The sequence below is a fragment of the Equus asinus genome, chromosome 9, assembly GCF_041296235.1.
Source record: "Equus asinus isolate D_3611 breed Donkey chromosome 9, EquAss-T2T_v2, whole genome shotgun sequence".
In the NCBI taxonomy this organism is placed as follows: Eukaryota; Metazoa; Chordata; class Mammalia; order Perissodactyla; family Equidae; genus Equus; species Equus asinus.
Genome location: NC_091798.1, coordinates 14328520 through 14350902, shown reverse-complemented (window position 1 = coordinate 14350902; position 22383 = coordinate 14328520). Strand labels below are relative to the sequence as shown.

Here is a 22383-nt window from a genome sequence, read left to right as displayed (position 1 = left end):
ATTAATAAGATTGTTGGGTTTGTTTTTAGCCTCTACAACATACAGGAGAAATAAGCAGATAGGCGTAAACTCTGCTACAATGGAGTAAAAGGCACAGACAGGAAATGAGCAGCTACCACTCTTTACTGAATAGGAGAGGTGGGCCATGTGCTTTATGCAAATTATCTCAATCCTCACAACAAGCTTTAGAGAGGTTACTATCCCCAAAAGACAGAAGAAGTATGGAAATCCTCAGTCTCAGAGATGAGAGTTGAATGCAAACCCGATGCAGACACCGTCCATCACAGCCGAGTACTGTCTTCCAAATGCTCCCATATAAGGAAGGGAGGAAGAGTGACACACGGCTGGCAGGTAAAGCATGTGGAGGAACTGCCCTGGAGGCCCCAGGAAGCATGAGCCAGGAGATTCACAATCAGAGTCACTTTAGGACCAGAGTCAGCAAGATAAGCAGTGGCATCCAAGGCGCGTTCAGTTCCCATTTGTTCCACTGGCAGCTGTGAGCACTGACCATGTTCCAGGTCCCGTGCAATTCACTGGAGAGAGAGGGCCCCTGCCCTTGGTCCATGAGGAGTGGTCCCAGGGGGCTTGGGAGCCTGGAAGAGAGATGTCTAACTTCCAATGGGTGCTCAGCATACTCTGCATGAATTAAGGCTATTACAGGTAACAGCAATATAACATGCAAATATGTAAGAGAGCATATTCTAGGAGCTGAGGGATTTGGTAAGAGGAGAGGGAGACGAGGAAGGGGAGGAGTGGGGAGGGGGTAGGGAGGCAGATAGACAGACAGAGTGAACATGAAGAAAACAGAGCGTGGAAAGTGTAACACACGAGGATAAAGAAGCAAGCAGGAGCCCGTCCAGGCCATGGAAGACTTTGCATGCTTTATTCTGAGAGCAGTGGGGAATTCTGAAAGATTTTAAACAGGATCGAGTCAAGGTCAGATAGATGGAGGTTTTAGAAAGGTCACTCCACCTGTGTATGGAGGAGGTACAGGAAGGTGGGATGAAGATAGAGTAGCCATAAACAGACCAGGCAAAAGGTTCTAGGATGTAAACAAGGGCAGTGGCAGTGGGAAGAGAAAAGGGAAAATAGCAGAGAGTAGGGAAGCAGACAATCCTATCAGATGCTGGGTAGGAGGGAGGGTTGAAGCAGATTTCTAGGGTTCTGGCTGAAGGTGACGGTGACCTAGAAGGGAGAGGGCGCTTTAGGGGATGTCAATAGGGTAATGGGGTGGGTACATTCAACTGATGTGTCCAGGAGGTAACTGGATGTTTCTGAGGTTCAGGGAGCATCCCAGGGGAGTAGCCCATATAACAGATTGAAGAGACCTCCCCCACCTTGGAGAGGCTGCTGCGTGTTGCTATGCCCCCATATGAATGTCTAACTCTGCGTCTTGCCCAGATGAAGAGAAGCTTCTTGATCACTGCTCGTTCTGTATCGGGTATAATCTCAGACTGACTACTGTCGCTGACCATATGTTGCAAAGAGGACTAAAACTTGAGGTTTCTGCTAAAACTCTCACCAGGGAAAAGCAAAAGGCAAACTTGAACTAATTGCTCTGCTGGTTGAGATGACCTTTAGAAACAAGTCTGAACTTTTGTCAGCGTGTTATCGGTATTTCCATCAGGAAGGATTTCAACCAGCTAATGTTTGCCAACTGGGAGGACCGAGTGTTCGGTTCGGCTTCAGGGTTTCTGTGCTAATCTGACCTTCCAAGGTATTTAAAGATGCAAAGGCCAGATTCATCACTTGAGTTCCCAAACCCATCGCCTGAATGCCATTGTGCTACTTCTACCAACATGCGCCTGCACTCTTTTCCCTCCAAAAAGCACCTGACACCCTAACTTTCAAACTTTCAAAACCTTACAAACTTTTTAGAATCCCATGCTGCTGAGCCACTTGAATCCTCATCAACCCTCTTCCTTAAAAGGAAGCAGGTGAAACAGGTAGGCACTGAAGGCTTGGGAACCAGAACGCTGGGTTTCAATCCTGGCTTCCCCACTTCCTAGCTGCGTGTCCTTGGGCAAGTTACTTAACTTCCTTAAGCCTCAGTTTCCCCAAATGTAAAATGCAACCCGTAAGAGAACCTACCTGACGGGTAAGGTAATTATGACGCAATATGAGACGCGTCTTTAGACTGTGCTTACCACCAGCGATGGCACTGGCTGGTCCTTGATACGTATGGCCATCGTGATCAGAAAGCCTTATTAAGCTTGGTCACACGGAAGCGTGTTAGTTTCAGTCCTTGATGGAGGCCCATGTAGCTGACACAAAACCAGGGACTGTGGTTGTTTTTCTTCTCTATAAGCAGAAGCCACAGATAAAATAACTTCTGTGCAATCCAGTACCTTCAACTCTATTTCACTGCTCTAAGAAGTAGCAGCAGGAGAAATCCAGAGTTTAAGTAAACTGTCAATTTGGTAAAATAAAGGAGGAGAAAGAGCCTTCGGGGGAAAGGCAGTTCACAAAACCCTCATTACTGTGGTGGAGGGCCCACAGTGTGACAAACGATTATAGTAGAAAAGAACATTAGAAGAGGCTTTTCCTCCCTCTAGAAGTTTCCTCCAGGTCGCAGCCCCTCTAATGAAGCTGCATCCCTTTAGTTTGCTTCCCATTGCCCCCTAACAGCAAGGTCCATGGGAGGGGAGTTTCTGTGGCAGCCCTTTCACAGGGAATCAAATCCTGGGGGGTGAGCCTAGAATCCAGGATCTCGATTGGAAGGGAAACTGCCTGCCCTGTCTCTTTCCACCACACAGGCCTTGTGTTCTTGAGTTACCACCACGACTGACTTGGCCTCTTGCTCAGGAAACAGCCACTCTTGGCTTCTCAATTCTTTGTGTGAGCGGCTGGGAGGGTGGGACAGGGCGGGCAGAGGAGAGGTATTGGGTCTTTACGGTTAGACTAGGAAGCAGGGAAATGACAGGTGCAGGGCTCGTGGAAAGTCACAGGGAAACACTAGAGGGTAACGAAAGCTCCCTTTGATGTCTCTTAGACCTCAGTTGGCTTGAGTTGAGACTAGAACAATAGCTCAGTTTTGATCCCCGAAGAGCCAGAGTCCTTTGATTATTAACAGGTATGAGAATTACTACCTTCATATTCCAGAAACTAGGAAGAGGATGAAGGGCCCCATTTGAAAGTATTGTATCAAGAGAGGGGACTTTCTGCAGTGATGGAGGTATGCTAGTGGTGGGGTCCAGACATTTGGGTGTGTGCCAGAGAATAGCAGCGAATAATGATAAACATGAAATGTGAGAACATTATTGACTGCCGTCATTGACTGGCCCTGTGCTAAGTGTTTTACATGCATTATCTCCTTAATCCTTACAGCAACCTGGGCAGTCCAAGGCCAGTCCCAAGGCCATCAAGCACTGTGCTCTCCTATCTGCTACATGGATGCATCTTCAGACGAGGACAGTGATGATGGCACTGGCACTGCACTGGGAGCCAGGAGACCTGAGATTAGTCCTGTACTTACTCTGTGTGACCTTGGAGAAGTCACATAAACTTCCTGAACCCCAGACGCCTCCCTCGTCTATCAAATGAGGTCTGTAAATATCTGTTGGCCCTTCCACAAGGGGTTGAGAGGAGAAATGACTTACAGCATGTATGTCTCTGTATAAAATCAACTCTTTCATTATTCACATCAGGTCTCTCCAGCTCCAAAGGGACTGTGATGAAAGGTGAGTACAAACGAAGATGTGACTTATTATTCAAGCCTAAAGAGTTTCAGATTGATCAAACGGAGCCACCGTGCTGAGTCTCGCCTGTCTGGAGAGGTTTTATCATCCTGACATAGCCACCCAGAGAGAGGGTTAGGGATGTTTCTAGACTCCCCCTGGGCAGGAGTCAGCACAGAACAGTGGAGCCCTAGCCAGGGAAGATAACACTCACACCAATTCATCTACGAGGCTGGGTCACTGGCCACAGTAATCCCTTAGGCATCCTTATGACCACACCTGTCTGAGTAGCTGAAGGCTCTTCCTACCTGGCCATTCTCAGCCCCTGACACCCTCGCTCTTGCTTGGCAGCACTGCAAGGGTGCAGTCCACTGCAGCCTGAACTGTCCAGTAAAGGGTGCGTACCACTCGCTGAAACACTGCCAGCCTCCACAGCAGACCCTAGCCCCCTCCAACTCGCGGGTGGCTTCAGGTGGCCAGGGGCTCATCCAGTAATTACAGCACACTCATTTAATATTTACTGGTAAATGCTCACCCAGTGCAGGGAGCATGAAAAGCACTGGAACTTTATCCTTCAGGCCCGATCCTTCACGTCCCACTGTCAGGCTTATTTTAACACTCCTTTTCTCACACTACTACCTCCCCTCCCCCATGCCTTCATGTTACTTCATTTCTTCTTGGAGGTCGAGGAACTCAGTCTCCTAATTCTCCTGTACTTCCAGGAGCAGCAGCACATGGAAAGGGGGGCAGGGCTTGTCTACCTGATTGTCACCACCATGCACAAGGCCAATCCTGCACATTCCCCCATCCTACTTCCAACATTTGGGGAATTCTCCGCTTTTTGAGTCTTGGTGGGAGACAAAGCCCTCTTCTACAGTAGAACCAGACAATACCAGATATTTGCTTCCTAGACTCCCTGGCAGTAATGATGGGGAGACTATCATTAGGTAGACCATCAAGGCTCCACCAGTAAGACAGAGCAGATCCATAGAATGAGGGGTGGGGTTCTCGAAGAATCGGGGATTTGGAAGAATCCTTTTCAGAGGTTCAGCAAGATGGAGTACAGGGCAGTGTTGTGCACCATACAATCTCCGGAGCTGGGTAGGGGTGGCAGTGCTGCCCTCAAGGGCAAGTCTCCAGGATGGTTTTGGATGTTGCTCCAGGCTGGGTGGTCTCCAGGTCTCATTTTCCATCTCTCGGAGCAATTCTGTAGGCCACTCAGTATCATTTGTAATACATTCCTTTTCTGCCTAAATCAACTAAGTCTGATTATGTGGCTTGAAACTAGGAATCTTCAGTGATACACCAACTGGTACCACTACTCCTAACAGTAATAACAACTAGTATTTATTGAGTATTTCCACATTCCAGGCATTGTCCCAAAGTTTTTCATATACTAACTCATCTACTTCTGAAGCATATCCTACGAAATAAGCACGATCAGTAACCCAGTTTCACAGTTGAGGAAGCAGAAGGTCGGAGAGGTAAGTGACTCTGAGACGGTCTCCGGGTGTCACCCTTTCCGAAGGAGCAGGCTTATGTATTGAATTCGGAATTAAAGTCATGGTGCTTGGGCTCCCAACTCTGGCTCCTTCGTGTCTGGACCTGGGGCGAGCTTTCTTTAAGGGGGAATCTTACACCATCAAGTATCCTCTGTGGGGAGGCTGAAACTTCTCCCAGAAGGACTGAATTGTGGCCTTCTCCTTTGGTCAGCCCTGCTATAAATGACAGGAGGGAGGGCCCAAAGTGGAGCAGGCCCCCGTAGCTCCTTGGGTCCAGAGCCACCCGAGGGGTTTGGGGCCCTGGGACAAGCTAGCTGCTGGGAAGACAGAGGGTGCTCTCTGGAAATGTCACTGTTGACCTCTTAATCACCATCCCGTGATTGGATTAATTAGGCTGAGAGCTGTGCAGACTGGGCTGTTTGCACACACAGTAGCTTTATAATGCAGGAAAGTCATTGCAGAAGGCCAACTGCGGAGAAGGAGAGGCGGATATAAACATAATTCATCACCTAGAGGCCCTGCTTAGGGCCAGCTCATGATTTGTCACCTGGGGGTGACTGTCTTCTCTTTGTTCTAATTTTGGACCAGACACTCTGGGATGATGGTAGGGTTTGAATTTTAGTCGTCTTTTCTCCTTCCACAAGGAAGTCTAAAGCAACTGTGACTCTGGTAGGAGATGGAGGAACGAGGGGATTTGTTGAGGCCAGGATTTTTACATGTATTTGTTTTGAGCCGGTAAGTGCAGACTCAGGGAATAAAGTGTCTTTGCATGGGTGCGGTGGACCCAGAGCTTTCTCTGTAGCTGTGTTTTCGGTGCTGCTGGTGTATGTGTCTTTAAATCCTGGGAAATGATAAAAGCTGTGTCCTAAAATTTTGTGAGTTTCAAGGTATCTTGTCAAGAAATTCTCCCTTTCTGAGACTCCAGAGTGAGGAAAGTATTTGCCTAAATTTTAGCTATACCAGAGTGGACTATATGAAAGTTTTCCTTGCAAGGTCCCCCAAATCTGTGATGGGTTGACTGAGCTTGGTTCAGGCCCAGGAACATTCTAGGCAGAAGCACAGGAGGGACTCAGTGTCTAACATACAGACAGAACAATCAAGGGAAAACTATTAATGACAGCACTCACTTCAGAGTTCCCATTGCCTTTCATGCAGAGCCCTCCATGATCTGGTTCTTCCCCGCCTCTCTCTGATTGCTTCTAGTCCTTTCTTGAGCCATGCTAGTCTGCCTTTGGTGCTTCTAACAAGCTGAGCTGGTCCTCATCTGCATTTCCATTGGCTATTTCCCTGCCTGGAGCATTCTCTGCAAGAAGGTCTAAAGCAACCCCCTAGGTGAGGCCTCATTGGCATTTAGAACCTTGCTGCTCAAAGTGTGGTCCATGGACCAGCTGCATCAGCCTCACTTGGGAGGTCTTCAGAAATGCAGTCTAAGGCCCACCCAGGTCTTCTGAGTCAGAATCTGCATTTTTAAAAAGGCCCCCAGGGGATTCTATCCATGTGAAGTGTGAGAAGCACTGAGTTAGAACTCAGCTTGAATGTCACCACCTCCCTGTCACCTTGGGCACCTTCCCTGACCATCATACCTCCCAAGCCGGGTTCTCCTCGCTCCTGACCACCACTAGCTCCCCCTACTAGTTCATTCTCTGCATAGTACTTACGAGAACTTGACATTTCCATTTCACCCTCGGTGTGTCTGTGTGTCTGTGGTCTCTGAAGACTCAGTGGGACCACGGAACTTGTCTGTTTGGTTTATCTGAGCATTCTCGGGGCCTGGACCAATGCCTGATGCAAAATTGGAGTAGGCACTCAATAAATATTTCCTTTTTTTGGTTCAAATTATTTTTATTTATTTTTGCAGCTTTATTGAGGTAAAATTGACAAATAAAATTATCAGATATCTAAGATATACATTGTGGTGGTTTGATGTACTCATACCTTGTGAAAGGATTCTTGACATCTAGTTAATTAACACACCCATCACCTTACTATCTTTTTTTCAGTAAACATTTCTTGAATGAAGGAATTAACTAATCTGTCACTACAAGGTGGAACCTTCCCTCCCTCTCTCTCTATTGATAGATCAGTTGATCTGTCCTCTCTGTGGGCTGTAAGACAACAAATCCCCACCAGAGGGGGAGGAAAGGTATCTCCTTCTGGAGGTGGGGCAATGAGCTACACCCTGGTTCTTTGAGAATCTACAGTGTGGTGAAAGGTGTCACAAGCAGGTTCCTCAACAAAGCTGAGCCCCCTGGTGCTCTGGGGAGAGTTCCCTGTAGAAAGCCCACCAAGCAGGGCAGGACCCTCAGGGGAGGCTGCATTCAGGGGAGGATAGGCCTGGTGCTAGCCTTGCCACTGGGTTGGTTTGACCCTGGCCTTAGGGAGTTGCTAGGGGATTACAGGAAAGAAGACAAATTGAGTTTCCCAGTAGTTTATGAAGAGTGCTATTCAAAGGCCAAGGGAATTGGGTGTCCTTCTCAGACTTGAGACAGATCAAAGATACTGGATGTTAGGGCCAGGGTTTGTTCAGGAGGCTGTGATTGCTACCCAGGGCTAGCATATGATGGGCATTCCATAAATACTAGCCAGATGGATGACTAATGCAGGTTCCACACTAAGAAACACCACCCTGGATTCCCTCTCATTTCTCTGCCTTCCTTCTTCCACAGTTTTTGCCTCTCTCTCTCTCCCTCCCTTTCCTTCTCTACTTTCCCTTTCTCCCTACCTCTCTCTCCAGCTCACTAAAACCTCTTTTTATAGAACACATCCAGGAAAGAAAAAGTCAAACTCTGGTTTTTCCTGCTCACATACTTACTCTAAGAGGAGAGAGAGGGCAGAAGAAATCTGTCTTGAGAGCCCAAGAGAAACAGGGACTATATTATAACCCAATCTTTGGAAAGTCTAGTCTTGGGAAATACTAGATTAAGTTGGAGAATATTGCTACTACCAACTTTTCTCAAGAATATTCTTTTCAACTTCAAGGACTTGAGAAAAGCTAATCAGAAACAGACTTCAGTTCACTTCACCGAGTACAGGACTTGACACATAGTCAACGAAATATCATTGAACTGACGGGTCTTGAGAAAACTATCCAAGCACTTAGAAAATAAAATACACCCCAATTTTATACCATCCTCACCAAAATGAAAGGCGCACATACACACACTCACAGATGAAGGCGTATATATCAAAAAGTCAATGGTGGATTATCTCTTGATGGGTTTATAAGTGTTCTTTCCTACTTTTTCCAAAATTTCCAGAACGAATGCCCACAACTCCCTTAATTATTAAAAATGAAAATGTCATTATAAAAATATTAAATGTTATTTTAAACCATAAGAATACTTCCCAGGGGCACTTGCGCAGGCCATGTCTTTGTACACACAGCCAGTTTGTTGCCTGAATATTGGGCCAATTGACAATTCCAGCCTCCAACCCACACAGGATCCAGACAGCTGTCTGAAAGCTGCAGAATCCTAGGAAACCTCATTTTACTTTCTAGGAGCATGGTCTGGGGCCATATATTTATTTTGCTTCCCCCATAGGGATGTATCCTGTGCATACATTACCCACTCCTGACCTCAACCATCCACTGCTTCCATTGAATCACATGAGGTTACAAACTACAGGGTTCAGCAAGAAGGTGGTGGCCAAGTACAATGACTTCTCAGGCTTAACTCCAACCCAAACTGGCCAGAAGCAGCAGGAACTGGCCGTATTTTGAAGAAAAGGATCCAAACTCTTCTCTTCTCTCCTTTTGCCTCCCCTGCTTCATTTTCTCCTTCTTTCTAGGTTTTTTTTTTTTTATTTTTCCCCTCTCTTTTCCTCTCCACCTTCAGACCGCATACCACTGTGTACCTAACGCAGACCAGGAGTTCTCGGGGCTGCCGTCACAGATATATTTCCCCCTGGATACACACCATCAGTAAAACGAATGTTTTCACTCCCATCCTGCAGATGAGGAGTCTGAGACCAGGACAGTCAAATGGGCCAGCGGAAATCTCAGGCCTAGTGTGTGATGAGAGGGCGGCCTCCCCCAGACCTGGAGCCCTCCTACCAGACCACCTGGGCCCTTTCCTTCTTCACTTGTTCTCCAGCTTCCCCTCCCCATCACTTTCATTCCTTTATCCCTCATCTTCCTCCTTCTAAGGAGCATGTCTAAGCTGAGAAAAGGAAAAATGAACATACAATGAAAATAACTGGGCTAAGGGCTTTCGAACACAGCATCTCCATAAATAATTCCAACAGGTAAGCGGTATGCATGCACGCAAATAGGTATTGAACACTAACGGGTGGCAGATGTCATACTAGGCGCTCCTGGTGAGATAAGTTAAAAAAGATCCAATTCCTGCCCTCGAGTGGCTTCCAGTGTAGCGGAAACTCCCATTATTATTTGTTTTCAAAGGATAAAGAAGCTGAGGCTTGGAAGAATGAGTTAGCCTCCTCAATGGGACAGCTCAAACCCAGAATCCTCCTTTTTGACTTCAGATTTCAAACTTTCTAATGGCACAGAATTTGGGGGGATATCAGAAAAAATGTAGCTTCCCAGAATCAGGCTTCACCTTTAGCTCTCTCTGAACAGGAAAGAAAAGACAGAAGGAGCAAGGGGGGCAGAGAGAGAGAAGGATGGGGAGAGAGAGAGAAAAGCAGCTCCTTGGCCGGCATCCCGCTGTATCACAAGGCAGTGACTCACTGATGAATTCCTTCCGCTTCCATCTGGGAGCAAACCTGCTTGAAGGGGCCCAGGCTTTCAGGCCGGGGTTTGCCCAGGTGGTGTGTAAACCAGAGAATTAGAGAGTGAGGCGTGTCGTTACACACCTGCCTCCTCTCAGCTTTTTTGTTTTCAGATTTCACAGCCTCTCGCTAAACAAAGAAGGTTTACGTCGCATCCTTGGTCTCTCAGCAGAGAGAACTTCAATTCTCTCCGCTGAAAGGAAGACTCCCACTGACCAGGCAGAGAGAGGAAAGTCAGAGACAGGATCCCAAGCTATGAGGCTCCACAAGAAGATGATGATGATGCTGATGATGATAACATTCCCATTTATTGAACGGTTATATACCAAGTACCATGCTAAGTGCTTTCATGTCTAGTATCTCATTTAACCCACAATTAAATAAGTCCATGAGGCAAGTACCACCACCATGCTCATTACAAAGGGAAGGCGTCTGAGGGTGGGAGACAGGACATAATTTGCCCAAGACCCCGTCAGTCGGCGACGGCGCCAGGATGGATCCCAGGCAGTCGGGCTCCAGAACACGCGCACACACTGCCAGGTTACGCTGCCTCCCTGGGGAAAGCTGTCAAACATGTGGCAGGCGCTCGGTAAATAGTAGTTTCCTCTTCTCTTTTTAAAACACCTCTGGGGAATTTGTTTTTCGCAAACCTCCGCCCTTGCTGACCATCAGCCACTCTCCCTTCTAGCGCACAGCCAGCTCTGTGGTCGGGCGGGGAGACCTTGTCAGTGTCTAACGTCCATCGCTCGTGCCGCAAACGGAGCCCTCGGAGGCCTCAGCTGGCGCCCCCGAATGTCACTTTTGCACTGTAGGCATTCCCCGCTCTGCCCAGATTCCCGGGTGATTCGCAAGCACATTAACATTTAAGAACTGCTGCTCTAGACAGCATTTGAGCTTGGCTTCTCTGAACAGCCATTTATCATATTGCATGGTTTTAAAGAAAAAAAACAAAAACATAAAAAGCCAGGCACCCTGGAGGAGCTGACAGGATAACCTCTGACCTGTGGCTTAGGATGGGAATGAATGCACAGCTAGCTCTGAGGCCCCCATGGCCCCGCTCCCTCCTGGCTGTGTGGACTTGTAAATGGCCTGTGGCAGGAGGGGGAGGATGGGGGGTGCTCTGCACATGTCACAAAGGGCCTGGGCCAGGCCTGGTCAGCCAGGTGCCTGCCAGTGACAAGAAAACAGTTCCTTAGGTTGATCTCTACCTCTTGCTCTGAGGACCCCATGGAGGGGTCGATGCCTTTCTCTTTCATTAAAGGAGGGTAGGGGGTACGCGGAGGGGTGGGAAGCGGCCAGGGAGGGGAGCAGAGGAAGAGGGTTTCATGCCGTGCAGGCAGGGGGCCGGCTGGGCCTCAGCCTCTCAGCCTGGGCCAAATTGAGCCAGAGAGACCCGCGGGCTCATAACTCATCTTAATGAAGGGCCTCAGTGAACCCGCCTTGCCCTCGGGTTTCAGCAGGAAGCTCCCGGCCATCCTGCTGACACGGGTCCCCAAGTGTGCAGGTGCTAACGGGCTCTCTCCTGGGGTTTTTATGGCATGCTGTGGAGAACTGGAGGCTTCAGAACCTTCCTCCACCAGGGTCCCAAGGAGAGCAGGATGCAGAACTGGAGGCCTGCTTGGGGAAGAAGCCCAGAAGCCCCTAGAAGCTCCTCCACTGAACAGCGTACATCCCGCTCAGCAGATAGGTAGTGGGAGGCACAAGTAGTGGGCAGCACTGGGGGTAGTAGGAGGCTGGTAGAATGAATTACATTCAAAGCAGCTAAGACCACCCCAAATTTATTAAACATTCATTCTTGGCCAGACCCTGCACTTTGCTCTCTTACCTGCACTGTCTCACTCCTCACAACAACACTGAGAAGGCAGCCCAGGTTTTCAGTTGAGAAAACGGAAGCTCAGAGGGGCTAAATGATTTGCCTAAGGCCACATAGCTGGATAGCTGCAGAGCCAGCATTTGAACTCAGGTCAGTCAGACTCCAGATCCCCACATATCATAACACTCAGTGAGTACTGTACAAGGTAACATATATTCATTTTCTCCTTTAACATAACTCTGTGAGGTCCTTATTATTAAACACATTTGGCAGATGATGAAGACAGAGCTCAGAGAGGCATAGGATTTGTACAAAGTAACACAGTAACTGTTTTTAGCTAGAACTTCACAGCCCACGGCCAATGCAGCAAACTGGTCCGTGAGTGGAAAACCATGCCAGACAAACCACTGCTTTCTGTAGTTAGTTTTAAACCCTCAATCTTTCCTAGCTTTTTCGTATTTTCCCTTTATAGTCCACAAGGAAGCTCACAGACACTGAAGATAAAGGGCTCATATTTTATGCTCTGAATTTTTTTCTTTTTTTTAACCTACAGAGCTTCCAGTTTGAATTCTTGGCCAAAGATCGAGTTAAGATAATGCTGGGGTAATTTTTTTAAAATATTGTATGTCTCACCTATTTCCAAAAGATAATGAGCCAGCTTATTTTAAAAATCCACAAGCCTCCCCCACCACACTGGAAACTCCTCGAGGCTGGATGTTTGTCTACTGACTCTGTATCCTGCCTCCGCCACCACAAAGCCCTGTGTGTGTGCGTATAAAATCATGTGGCAAAATGGCAGCAATGTCTGCACGAGGAACAAACAATGAAGAGTCGCCACCATTTGCCATTTAACCAGTTCAGAGTATCCTAGCGACCATGGAAAACAGTGTGAGAATGACAGGTCAAGAGGTGATGCTAATACTTCTTTTCTGCAAGACCTGCTGTTTGTCTTTTGCCTTTGACTGGTACCTTCATCAGCAATGGTGTGCAACTTCATATCCTTTTGGCTAAGTTCATCCCTGCTCCCTCCTTGCCTCCATAGCACCATTCCCACAGTCATTGATAAATGTGATCCCAGCAGTTCGATACAGGGCAAATCCACAATTTGAACGTATCTATTTTTCTTACAGCTTGAAAGCAAATGAAGCAATCACAGAAATCAGATAAACTGATCTTTGCTGGATGCCCACCATATGCAACACATCCTACCCGAAAGAAAGATTTGGTCCCCTTGGTTGCTTGTGAGAAGCACTGTCCTTCAGTACCATTTGGGAACCAATTGATCACCCCAGAAGGGGAATAGGACACACAAAGGCCCCAAACCAAACTAACCACATTGTTGACTCTACTTCCATATATATTGTGTGTATTTGCATCTACCTATCAAATGCATATGGAAATCTGGATACATGCGTGAATATGCATCTATGGGCAGAAGGACATACTCTTCTTCCTTTAATAGAACAGTCATACCAAAAGACTCTCTGGGTTAACTACGCCCTTAAAGCTTGACTGATCTAACATACCCCTCCCCCTCCAAAGCACACACACCTGAAAATGAAATGGGGGAAGAAAAGAGATCACCACCAATCCGGGATTAGAACTTTCAGCAGAAGGGGAATGGTGCTGAATGCCATCAACATGCCTTAGTTAAACTTAACACATTCCCAAACCGATGAGACCCGGGGTTGCAAACTGGCAAACAGGAAATTGTCCCTGTGATCTCCTGCTCTTCAAAAAAGGGTCTCTCCAGAGTGTTTGTCAGTTCAGAGTTTAATTAGCCATCTCTATGCACTCAACCTGGGCTCAGCAGGGAAGACCAAACACTGTCAGGGCCGGAGTCACGGGCCTCTGGGAGGCACAAGGCATTGCTCAGAGCTCGGCCCCCCAGGGAGCTGACGTGCCAGCCACCCTCAATGAATTCCTCCTTCGCCTTCCCAATTTTTAACGCCCCAGGGGGAGATGTGGAATTCTTCTAGTCAGCTTGGCAATTAAAGAGGCAAAGCTCATCATGGGCTAGGGAAGACCACCACCTGGAGCAGAATGTCCCTCCTGGTTAACCGCGCTCACCTCACTTGATGAAGGCCCTCTCTTAAGGGCCCTGCATCTCACTTCCTTGGGTTTTTACCCTCTTCTGTTGGAGAGCACTCTCCTCCTTACCAGTCTGAAGACGCTCATGGCTTGGCATTTGTTCTTTCCCAAAAGTGTGCTCATTTGGGCGTAAGAATCAAAGAAAAGAATCCAAGAAGCCTGAACTCTTGTTTCAATTGTGTGTGTGTGTGTCAGAGTAGGGGTGGAGTATTAGTAACGCCTTTACGCTACCCTCCCAGGGTCTGAAAACTTGCAGCCCAATCCACCCCTCACACACGCCTGGGTGGTTCACTCCAACACTATTTAGGGGGAACAAAAAGTTGAAGATGTGGCTTCCATTTTAAAATCAGGATATTTCACACAAAAAAATTAAATTTCCAGTTTTTAAAAACAAATCAGAAGCTGTTAGCAAGTGGGGTCCACACCCAGGCATGATAAATGTTGTCTTGAGCTGAGCAGGGTGCCCCTTTCAGATAGGCATTTAGTTGGATAGGTTGTGCCTGCTGAGGGGGCCCAGAAAGGCTGAAATCAAAGGCAGTCCAGTTGGCCTCCACAGGGAGGAAGGGGCCCCTTTTCCTAATTCACACAAAGGCTCCCTATGGGCCACCTGACCCACTTCGCCCATTCGTGTTACCTGCCTCTCCCAGCAGGAGGGTCTAATCCTTGCCTCAGACAACAAGAACCTACAGCTATAAACTTTTTACAAGTCCAACAGCACCAACACATAGATTAGATTTCTACCCAGGTTTTAGAGAAAATTCTTACTAGGTTGCCATCCAAGTCTAATCTTTTCTAGACCTCAGGTTTCTTGCTTTCTTAAATTCAGACCACCTCCCCAACTTCTGCTCAGGCTTATTTGCTTCCCTGGGTCTTGGAAAAACACAAAACCTGACTCTCAGAGCCAGAGCAGTTCGGCTGGAAACGCATGTGGCTTATTATACCGCCGCGTTCTAAAGAATGAGAACAGCCAGTCCACTTTCTTTGTGAAGCAGCCTGCTGTCTCTGAGGTTGTCAACAACTGTGGGCTTCTGCTTTTATGACATCTTCTGACCCAATGAGCAGACCTGCACAATAAAATGCAAATCATTCCCGTACTCAATTTGTCCCACTGAAATCACTTCAACTAACAAAGCAGTAAAAGAGGTGGGGGGGGGGGAGAGTTTTTCTCTCTGGTCTTTCTCTACTCAGAGATAACCTGTAAGACCTAAAGGACTTTTAATTGTTGAGATCCACCCTAATTCCCCAAATCCAGGCCACATGCATGGCTGTTTAAGCCTTAATGAAAATTAATGAAATGGAAACAAGAAGGTTACTGCTGTGAATCAGAACTGCCTGGTGTCAATACCAAAACTAAACACAGCCTGCCCCAGCTCAGGAAGACAGATTGCAGTCTTAAAGGGACCAGGAAGAGGTATGCAATGCTTACCCCAGTCTTAATACTGATCCATCCTCTCCCTAGTTTCTGGAATAATGAAAGGTCTGTGAGTTCATGAAATTCCTTCTGTGATTTTCTCAGCTGCATAGAGAGCATGTTCAAGCCACAGGCAGAAATGACATGGGTGTTGCCAGGCAGCACCATCTTGTCCTCTTTCAAAGCTGGTCTAATGTTGGCATCTTTGACCCCCAGCTGACTCAGCCACAGAGCACCAGTCTCGAGCCCAGAGAGTCAGTAACAACCTTTATTCCATGGGTGCTCCCAAAATCTCTTCTCAGAGGCCTTCATTGGAGGTAGTCAGCTTCCTCAGCAAAAAACCCTCCTCTACAGCCAAGGGTGTTTCCACTCACAGCCACGTGGTGTCCTTCAGAAGCTCCAGCATCCTATATAATTGATTTTCATTCTCCTGTGGGAATGGTCAAGGCCAAGGAGCACAAACGCCTTTTTTTTTGAAGAGCTTAGAGGTTACACAGGTCAACAACCCCATTTTACACATGAACAAAACAAATGACTGCAGGACGCCAAAACAGCTAGCATCAGAACCCAGGGACCCAGAGTCACTATTTTGAGTTATAAAAGCGTGTTGGCATCTCCTCAACCCCTCCCCCCCATTATCTTTATTTTCCTACCCCCCTATCCTTCCCAGACCACTTACAAGTGGGGACTTCCTTGGCTTCTAAGAAGGTGAGCAAAGGAGGCCGGAAGGCAGGGAGTGCCCCTAGATGCCAATATTAATATCTTTCTACATTTGTAGAGTGGTCCCTACTGCTGTTTTCTAGCCCAATTTCTCCCTAGATTCTCTAAAGTAGGAAGCAAAGGATGATGGCTTTAGATAAGGTGGGGACTAAGCAACTATACTTCCTATAGTGGAGAGGCTGTCTGTCTGTCTGGTATTGGTGAGGGAGAGAAGCCTGTCCTTCCTCTTAAGCTGTTCTCATCCTAGCCAGGTGGCATATGGCGCTTCGGAAGTTTCAGAAGACACAACATGTGTTACAAAGGCTCCAGAAGGGAGTTTGTAAGATGCTGAGATCCACACTGCTCCCCACCCCCCGTCAAAGTTTTTCTTATAAGAAGCTTTCTTTACCACCACCAGAGCAACAATAACAACTCAAACAATGGGCACTGGAACAGCCACCCCAGAAAGAATCATGGCATAAAACCAGCATTTCTGAACCAGGGATTTACAACCAGCCCAGAAGTGAGCAAGACCAGAGAGAGGGCTGTAGTGTGGAGGAAGCAATTCTTACACGACAAATAAGACCGGGGGCAGGCGTCCATCGAAGGATCAAGCTGTGAGCACTGGTTGCTACATCTGGCTGTCCATAAAAATCTCCAGCGGGCTTTGAAGAATACAGATTCCAGGCCCTTGCACAGAAATATTGAATCTGAATCTCCAGAAGTGGGGCTGGAGCACCTATGTTTTGAGCAAACATGCCAGGATTCTGATGCCGCCAGCCCTGGACCCCTCACCGGCACACAACTGCTAAGGTATCTTAGAACCCCTTTCCAGCCACAGCCCGAATCTTCTCTGTCCTTGACTCTGGCTACCCATCATTGAGTTCAAGGGCTTCTTTGGGGGCTGGAAGGCCGCCCTGTGACCAGAAACTCCTAGAAACCTCTTCCTGGTGTCTGGATCCTGAGGTTCTCTCATGTGGCCTCACACCCATTTCTGCTGCCTCATTTCTTGAGAAGAAAACTGGTTGCTCAAACCTCACAGCAGGGTTGGGAGGGAGGTGGCATCTGTCCTTGATCTCCTGTGGCCCAGCTAAGGCCTTGCTTAGGGAGCTGCCAGCTCAGACTATATTCCCTTTTGCTTCAAGGAAACAATACCACTTGACTCCTTTTCCCAAACCCAAACCCCACAAGACCCTGCATAATCGGCCTTCTGCACATCCTCTGTGCCCCTCCTGGTGAAGGTCTTTACTCGGGCTGTGGTGTTCAAGTCACATCAACTTTCTTTCACACCCCTGAGAGCTCCTGCCTGCATGAGGAATTCTGCATAGGCCTCACCCTCTCTCTGGAATGCCTCAGCTGGGCTACCTCCTAACTCAGCTCTCAGTTCAAACATCACTCCTTAGGGAGCCCTAATGACCCTCCACCTTGGATTGGATGTCCTATCATTGTAATTTTCCAAAGCTGTCCTACTTCCCCTTCAGACACTGACCATTGTTTGTAATCACATATTTATTTGTGTCGTGAGTTGATCAGTGTCTGTCTTTTCCAATCGACTGAGGGTTCCAATGAGGCAGGGTCTATCTGTCTGGCTTGGCATTGTACTCTTGGCCCAATAGTCCTCCTCCACCCTCTCCAAGACTATTCGTCCTTCAAATCTCAGCTTGGACTTGGCGTCGGCCAGGTCCTCCTAGGAAAATAAAAAACACTTTAAGTATTTCCTACAGAGGGAATTTAATGCAGGGGAATTGGTTATGCAGGTGATAGAGGAGATGAGAGCCCAACAGAGGATGATGAGCTATCCTGTAGATAAGCAACAGTAGGAAGATGTTCCCATCCCAAGGCTGGAGGCATAATGAGAGCAAGTGATGTTACCAGAGCCCAAGGACCTGTCTGGCAGGAGATGTAACCATCAAGGAGACACAGCCCCTACCAGAGAGGTTGTTAGGCAAAGAAGAAGAAAAAAGAACAAAGACCCTGGCATCTCCCTCCCAGCCTCCTCCCTCAACATCTCCTATAAAGGACTCTTCCTTGGTAAGATTCAGATGGAAGCCAGCTGACACAGGAGCGTGGAAACCACAGAACACAGGGGTTGGCCCCCCTGAGACACAGAACAGGATAGGGGAAGGGCAGGGAATGGCTCTAAAGGCAAACAGGCCTAGGATCAGTGGTTCTTAACTCCTCTAGGAACCCTTTCTTGTTCCCGTCTCAGGCTGGATTAGGGGTCTTGGTAGGCTGAAAAATGGTCCCCCAAATATATATTCACTTCCTAATCCCAGAACCCCTGAATATTACCTTATATGACAATCTTACCTTATGTCTCAAAAGATATGATTAAGTTAAGGATCTTGAGAGGAAAAGCTTATCCTGAATTTTCTGGATGGGCCTTAAAAGCCATCACCAGTACCCATCACAGAGAGAGACACAGAAGAAAAGGTGATGTGAAAACAAGAGGGAGTTTCAAAGATCAGAACGACGCAGCCTCAAGCCAAGGAATGCTGCCAGCCACCAGAAGCTGGAAGAGGCAGGCAACAAATTCTCTCCCGGAGTTTCAGAGGGAGTGCAGCCCCACTGACACCTTGATTTCAGACTTCTGGCCTCCAGGACCATGAGAGAACACATTTCTGTTGTTTTAAGCTACAAGTTTGTGGTAATTTGTTACAGCAGCTACTGGAAGCTAATATGGTACCCCTCACTTGTGTTCCTACAACAGCACCCCTGCTTACCCCTGTGGCCAATGTCCCTTGGCAATGAAGTGGCTTATTCCATTGTCTTATCTGTTCTACTGGACTGACCACTTTGAGGACAAGACTATGTCTTAGTTCTTTCCCCAGTTCTCGGCATAGTGACTGGCATGTAATGGAGACAAATAAATATTATTAAATGGAATTTAAGTTTTAAGCCACATCTTATCTTTGACCTCTTACTTAGGACAATATTGCTCAAATGAAGAGGCCAATATTCTAATATTTCTGTCTGTCTAGCCAGACTTTACACCACCGGTCTCTCTGCCCTGTAATCCAGCCCCCACCTCCCAAGGCCCTGCAAGGGACACTCTCTGCTTTAGGTGGTAGAAAACACAGTCTCCCACTGGCAGTTGTGGTCCCAGCCTTCCCACCTATCCAACCCATAGTCCCTGAAAGTGACGGTGAGCCCTGGGGAAGAAAGCACCTCTTCCATCCAGCTCTTCTCTTGCTCTATCCAACTCACAGCCACGGGCCAGGTCAAAGTTTCTCTGGAGTCCCCCGTGTTAACAAGCTGGAAGCCAAATAGCATAGTGTTGTACAGCATTTTTCTGAGCAGTTAATTAACGAGGGGATAAGCTACCTTGACGGTCACTGAAGCAAGAAGCCTCGCTGTGCAGTCGTCAAGAGGGACGGGATTAGTTTCCAGGGAGACAATAGGGAAATGACAGGGAGGGCAGGCTTGATGGGACCCATGACTTCCTTGGTTGCTGCTCCTTGCCCGACTCTCCTTCTGCCTACAGTGCAAAGCAGACGTGTGCAAAGCCTTGTGGTGAGGCTGGACTGGCCTGATAATTAGTTATCACTCAGTGCTGTGGGTGGATTTAGAGTCTGCTCACAGATAGCATGAGCCAGGCTGAGGGCCTTCTAGAAATCACATTGCCCAAGGCTGGCGGCCCAGGGAGGTGTCCCAGGGAAATCACTGAGTGGCCCAGAGAAGTGACTCAGAGGTGGGCGGGGTTGGTTAGGTCCTGGGTTCTGGGTGACCCACAGCAGGCAGGAGGTGAGCTGTAGCAGTTACAAAGGGCCAAGGATGGAGAGCAGATACTCACGCAGAGTGGGAGCATTTCTAGGAAAGGGAAGGCGGACCATAGTGGATATGTGTCATTTTATTTTATTTACTCCTACTCTACTCTATTCCGCTCCACTTCACTCCATTCCATTCCATTTTTATTTCTTGCTATCGAAAGTCTCAGGGGAGATGCAGTCTGCCTTCCACTCTAGAAGTCAAAAATGGCCAGATCGCTTTCCTAGCCTCCTTTGCAGCGAGGGTGCAGCATGTGATCTAGGCTCAGACAATCAGACACCTGCCTGGGATTTTTGAATATGAACTTTTCATGAAAAAGCAGTGTCAGTCAGCAGGCAGAATTCTTGCAGAGGCAGTAGCGCAGTCCACTGCAAGGGCAGCAGTGCCAGAGAAGGCTGTCTGCGTCCAGGACCAGCGTCCTGCATTGGCAGTGGCAGTGGCCTTCTCTCCGTCCTGGCCCTTTGTGGTGCTGGTGCACCATCTGCCCTTGTTCCCATCCCTATGGGCCCAGTTCTTCAGCTCTCTAGCAATTCTGAGAACCACTTGATTAATTTTCTATAAATCAATTTGCTGTCTACCTCAGCTAGCGTAGACTTCTGTTCCTCGGAATTATTAACCTGGCCTGATGCAGAGTGTCTACTGGCTTATTTCTAAATGTGGAGGAAGTGAGGAAAGCTTGCCCTGGAGCAGAGTTCTGGAAAATGATTTTCAAAATTTTCTTTCTGTCACAGCATAATAGGTTGGATATATTCGTCAGGGCTCTTTGAGGCACAAGTGACAGCAACTGGTTTAAGAACAATGGGAATTTATTTATAACTGTAAAGCATGGGGGTTAACAGGATCCAGGTACAGCTGGATCTGGGGAGGTACATCATGTCAAGAATTTCTCTCTCTTGCTTTCCTCTTTGCTGGCTTCATTCTCAGGCAGGTTCTGTTCATGTAATGGTCTCTGGCTCCTCCATGCTTGTATCCTACCAGCTTAGCAATTCCAGTAGGGAAAAAAAAGGCTTATGTTCCCAAAAGGTCCAGCAAAATCCTAGGACTGACTATTATTGGGCAAAGTTGGGTCCCTTGTTCACTCTAACCGTGGCCAGGGGTGGGTGGGCAGCCAGCAAAGGCTGACTGGCCCAGGTCTGCAGGGCACTGTGGGGCCAAGTCATCACTCAGTTAAACGTTCTGACATTTTGCTGAGGACCCTCACCCCGACTCCTCCCACTTACTCAACTTATGGGAAGTAAAGTTTTACGATAGAGTAACTCATGTTTCTAAAATTTTTTATTCTTTTACAATTAACACATTACTAGTAGAACTTAGTTGTTTCCCCCATTGGCTGTGAGAGGTATAGGACAGGCTGTTGATTATAAACTGGTGCTCCATTTGTTTCTCACCCTCTCAAAAAAAAGAAAGCGTCTTGCAATGCAAGTGAGTAAGAATGACCTTATTATAAGGATGGCCTTAAATCAGCTTTAGTTTATTAATTTTTAAGGCAAGTCAAAGTCTATTATTATTTACAACAAAGTACTTATAGCAGAAGTCATAATTACCACTTACTACCTGTATCTGATGTTTATTAAATATATTATATTCCCACCACTGTTCTAAGCTCTTCCTGTCAACTCACATCGTAGTCCTAATACAGTATGATGCAAGCATCCTTATTAATCCCATTTTACAGGTAATGAAACTGAGGAATAGAAATACAAAGAACCTGGCCCAAGATTACACAGCTAATAAATGCTGGGGCCAGGATTTGAGTCTGGTCAATCTGCATTCTATATTGTTAACTACTATGCTCTCCTTCTTCCACTCGCTAATCTAGCCCAATATTCAAAGGGCCCAGTGAGGTGGGCCTTATTCCTATTTTACAGATGAGGATACTGAGGCTCATGAGGTCACACTCTTTGTCCAAGGACACAGAGCTAATAAGGGCTTTGGGCCAGAATTCAAAGCTGCTGCCCTTACCCACCTCCCACCATACTGCAAATCACCTGGGGCAGAACACACTGTTGACACCTCAAGGTGTAGATTCATTGCTTTAGAACAGAGGTTGGCAAACTATGGCTCATGGGTCAAATCCAGCTTGCCGCTGTCTTTATAAACAAAGTTTTATCAGAACACAGCTATCCTCATTCAACTACGTACTGTCAATGCCTGCTTTCATGTCCCAACAGCAGAACTGAGTAGTTGTGACAGAAACCACATGTCCTGCAAATCCTAAAATATTAACTATTTGACTCTCTACAGAAACAGCTTGCCAACCAACCCCAGCCTGCAGAGGACCCAGGATGGCTCATGACTCACTGGTTCCATCTTACAGCACAGGGACCACCATGCGGTGGAGAGAGACAGCGAGGAATGACTGCTTCCCTAATACCTAATCACGGAGATGAAGTTTGAGAGTCACCTCTGTAGCTTTGACTCTTTATTTCCCTGCCCGACTTCCTGTTTCTGCCAAGTGCTCAGGCCCAGGGCACACCCTTGTTTCAAACAAGAGCCCCAATCTGGCCACCTACTCAGTTTCTTCTTGTTCATTGCATAACCACTGCTCATCCTGGGAAGCACATTTAAGTTCTCCACCAACTGGGTGGATTTCCTAATGTTAAAAATATGAATGCAGAGTCATCTTGCCCCAAACCACATCTGACTGCCACTTTTACATATTACAGAAACTGTTTTAGAAACAGGCATTTT

At 47.4% G+C, this 22383-nt stretch overlaps 1 protein-coding gene across 1 annotated transcript in view; it reads right to left on the bottom strand.

The window, feature by feature from the left end:
* The window catches only part of SLIT3 (slit guidance ligand 3), a 588267-nt gene that overhangs the window by 375253 nt on the left and 190631 nt on the right, over positions 1-22383 (bottom strand). The window lies entirely within an intron of this gene.